Source organism: Chiloscyllium plagiosum, unplaced genomic scaffold (genome assembly GCF_037043375.1).
Source record: "Chiloscyllium plagiosum isolate Xiang-an unplaced genomic scaffold, Cpla_swu_hap1 HiC_scaffold_6, whole genome shotgun sequence".
NCBI lineage: Eukaryota > Metazoa > Chordata > Chondrichthyes > Orectolobiformes > Hemiscylliidae > Chiloscyllium > Chiloscyllium plagiosum.
The window spans coordinates 70,680,734-70,684,985 of record NW_028270144.1 but is presented as its reverse complement, the minus strand read 5'-3'; the positions used below and the strand labels follow the sequence as shown (position 1 = coordinate 70,684,985).

At 42.4% G+C, this 4,252-nt stretch overlaps 1 protein-coding gene across 1 annotated transcript in view; it reads left to right on the top strand.

Annotated features, from left to right (window-relative positions):
• Positions 1 to 3,691: 3,691 nt before the first annotated feature.
• Positions 3,692 to 4,252, top strand: part of lonrf2 (LON peptidase N-terminal domain and ring finger 2) — a 38,949-nt gene continuing 38,388 nt past the window's right edge. Inside the window, exon 1 of the mRNA XM_087988090.1 lies at positions 3,692 to 3,820. The gene's annotated coding sequence lies outside the window, so the exon portion shown is untranslated. The remainder of the gene's footprint in view (positions 3,821 to 4,252) is intronic.

Genomic DNA, 4,252 nt, shown 5'->3' with positions numbered 1-4,252 from the left:
CATATAATGGTAAGGATCTAGGGAGTGTTGCTAAACAAAGAGACCTTGGAGTGCAGGTTTATAGCTCCTTGAAAGTGGAGTTGCAGGTAGATAGGATAGTGAAGAAGGTGTTTGGTGTGCTTTTTGTTATTGGTCAGAGTATTGGGTACAGGAGTTGGGAGGTCATGTTGCAGCTGTACAGGACATTGGTTAGGCCACTGTTGAAATATTGCGTGCAATTCTGATCTCCTTCCTATCGGAAAGATGTTGTGAAACCTGAAAGGGTTCAGAAAAGATTTACAAGAATGTTGCCAGGGTTGGAGGATTTGAGCTAAACAGGCCTGAGAAGCTAAACAGGCAGGGCTGTTTTCCCTAGAGCATCGGAGGCTGAGGGGTGACTTTATAGAGGTTTACAAGATCATGAGGGGCACGGAAAGGGTAAATAGTCAAAATCTTTTCCCTGGGGTAGGGGAGTCCAGAACTAGAGGGCATAGGTTTCGGGTGAGAGGGGAAAGATATAAAAGAGACCTAAGGGGCAACTTTTTCACACAGAGGGTGGTACGTAATTGGAATGAGCTGCCAGAGAAAGTGGTAGAGGCTAGTACAATTGCAACATTGAAGAGGCATTTGGATGGGTATATGAATAGGAAGGGTTTGGAAGGATATGGGCCAGGTGCTGGCAGGTGGTTCTAGATTGGATTGGGATATCTGGTCGGCATTGACAGGTTGGACTGAAGGGTCTGTTTCCATGCTGTCCATCTCTATGACACTACTGCAAACTTAATTTAAGACTGCGCTTAAAATCCACTTATCTGCTTCTGTGCTGTGGCCACTCCCAGACAGGTTCCTTCAAGATCTGTTGTGAAGTTCACTGTTTTGTAATTTTCCCAGATGGACTCGATGTCTCGCGATACATGAATTCAACAGCAAAGGCAGTAATGGCTAACTCTGTCAGTTAACAATGTGGGTTTCTTTCTTTCTCTCTCTCTCCTGTACTGACCTCACCATATGCTTCCTTTGTCTGTTCTTCTCCCTTTTAAAAGTGCTGTTGATTTGGCTTTTTTTTTCTCCAAAGTTCCAAAACAATGCAACAGCAGATAAAACAGTAATTGCTGCTCCTGGAATTCGAGGAAATCACCTCCAACACCTAAAATACCTTAAAAAAGGAGCAGCTGTTACAGACAGAAATGTTTCCCATCCTCCATCTCACTTGCTACAGAATACTCAATATCCTGCTTTGTTTCATAGCTCTTGCATTCATGTAGCCAGAACTGTTGTGTTTCTGGTGAATGGTGATCTTCAGGATGTTGATGGTGGGAGCTTATGAAATACTAATGCATTTGGATGTTAAGAGGAAGGCTTAAACTCTCTTTGTCAGTCATTAGTATTGCTTGACACTTAAAATAAATGTTAATACACATCTCAGAAAGGTTGGACTTGAATTTGACCCATCAAAATTTTAGATATTTTCTAATCAACTTGTTCAGAGATGCTATTTTTCCTCATGAGTAGGTGGGACTTGAACACAGATTCCTGGCTAGTTGATAGGGGAACTACCACCATATTCAGAATCCCTTATCTGTCAAACCTTTATCCCAACTGCAAACAGGTTTTCATAACAGAGCTTGATGCAAATTGGTGCTTATCCTATTAGGCATTGTGGCATCCAATTATATTATTGAGTGGTCACTTTATCTGAAGTCCATGGCCAGATCTATGCTCAGAATGAGTGTCTAGCCCATCTAATCCAAAGAGCTGAAGCAGCCAACTTAATAACTGTCATATAATAAAATGTCCAATTGTAGAAACTGGCATCTTTTTCTTCCAGCTATCTAGATAGTTATGGTTCATATTCATTCCACATTTTCTTTAACCTCCATCATTTTTTCTACCTCATTGCAATTAGGTGGTAGTTTATATTTCCAGCGCAGAGAGTTCCCTTATTAATTAACTCACACCAAATATATTCATATTTCTCACCATTAATACTACCATTGATGTGGTATTTTGATTAATACTGCTATCACCCCTCCTTTCTACTCTAATTCATTTAACATTTTGAATCAATAACATTAGATTCCAATTTTCTTTTAAGAAATGTTTTTATAACTGCTGTTATGTCAGAGTCCCTTTGGTTTCTCCACTTGCAAACCCAATTTCACTTTCTCAATTATGTTCTTTGCTGACGGTGTTATCATATCCTCAGATGTACATTCCAGGAACCTTTAGTAAGTGATGAAGTGTCTTGCAGTTTTGAACTTGAGTACAAGTAATTAGGGACACTTAATTGCACAAGTGGTCATCCCTGACAAACAAGTAATTCAGGGTTTGAAGCACTGCCCGTCTCTGGTTTCATACTTGAAATGGTTAATAAGAACGACTTCAACAGCTTAGTGATTTATTCCATTCAACTAACAATTTTAGGTCAATTGCACATAAATGCAAGTTGCTGCATTTTGGGAAAGCAAATCTTAGCAGGACTTATACACTTAATAGTAAGGTCCTAGGGAGTGGTGCTGAACAAACAGACCTTGGAGTGCAGGTTCATAGCTCCTTGAAAGTGGAGTCACAGGTAGATAGGATAGTAAAGAAGGCGTTTGGTATGCTTTCCTTTATTGGTCAGAGTATTGAGTACAGGAGTTGGGAGGTCATGTTGCGGCTGTACAGGACATTGGTTAGGCCACTGTTGGAATACTGCACACAATTCTGGTCTCCTTCCTATCGGAAAGATGTTGTGAAACTTGAAAGGGTTCAGAAAAGATTTACAAGAATGTTGTCGGGGTTGGAGGATCTGAGCTACAGGGAGAGGCTGAACAGGCTGGGGCTTTTTTTCCCTGGAGCGTCGGAGGCTGAGGGGTGATCTTATAGTGGTTTACAAAATTATGAGGGGAATGGATAGGATAAATAGACAAAGTCTTTTCCCTGGGGTCAGGGATTCCAGAACTAGAGGGCATAGATTTAGGGTGAGAGGGGAAAGATATAAAAGAGACCTAAGGGGGAACTTTTTCACAGAGGGTAGTATATGTATGGAATGAGCTGCCAGAGGATGTGGTGGTTGCTGGTACAATTGCAACATTTAAGAGGCATTTGGATGGTTTTATGAATAGGAAGGGTTTGGAGGGATATGGGCCAGGTGCTGGCAGGTGGGACTAGATTGGGTTGGGATATCTGGTCAGCACCGATAGGTTGAACCCAAGGGTCTGTCTCCATGCTGTACATCTCTATGACTCTATGACATCAAGTTTAATTAAAATTGACTTCACGTTCCATTAGATCTTAAGATTTCCATTGGCTTCTGAAAAGTACTAATTACCAAGTGATCAACCATCCTATTTCTATTTGTACAAGATAGAACGCGTGCTATTTTCATGTTGGGACTCTGCAGAATTCATGTGGCTAGATTTATGGACAAGGTTGATGAATATTCATGAACTGAAACCTTGGGCAGCGTTTTTCCAATGCCTGAACGACGCGAATTGCGTGAGAAAAGTGTCAGACGGATATCCACCATGAGACTTCACAATAATAAAAGCAAAAATACTGCGAATGCTGAAAATCTGAAACAAGAACAGAAAATTCTGGAGAAACTCAGCAGGTCCGACTGCTCTGATTCTCTGTCCACAGATGCTGCCAGTCCTCTTGAGTTTCTCCAGCATTTTCTGCGTTTGTATCAGCCGATCTGGATTTCACATTAAATCAAAATATGGGAAACTCCAGTCCCTGTTTCGCTAGCTCGCCAACAGATGCTGTCTGCATCTGCTGAGTATTTCAAGGCTTCTCCCTGCTCTTAATTTCAGATTCGCGGCATCTGCAGCACCCCGCTTTGCGATTCCGATGTAAAGTATGTGGCTTTATTTTGTCTCGTTGCGGGTTTATTTTTACGGGTTATTTATTGTGCTGGTTTGAAAGGAGGAGCCGGGGCTGCACGGTTGCTGACAGCGGGGACAAACCGAGGGCGAGCTGATGGCATAGGCAGCTGCCATTCTCATTTCCAACAATTTCGGCCTTAATTCCCATTTCCAATCATTTTACCTGGGAAGGGAATATCACTCATTTGATCGTTTCTTCTGATATTTTGGCGGGACGGTGTCCATGTGAATCATTTGTTTTCCCTGTCATGAGTAAATGTGGTGATGTTGAAGCTGCAGCCGTGGCCGGGGCGGTCAGCTCCCTATGCTTTATCCAACAGCTGCTCGCCTGGCTCAGGTTATATAATGTCCTGAGAGGCGGGAGCAAGGAGGCCGCACTGACTGGCTGAGGGAGGCGGAGACCG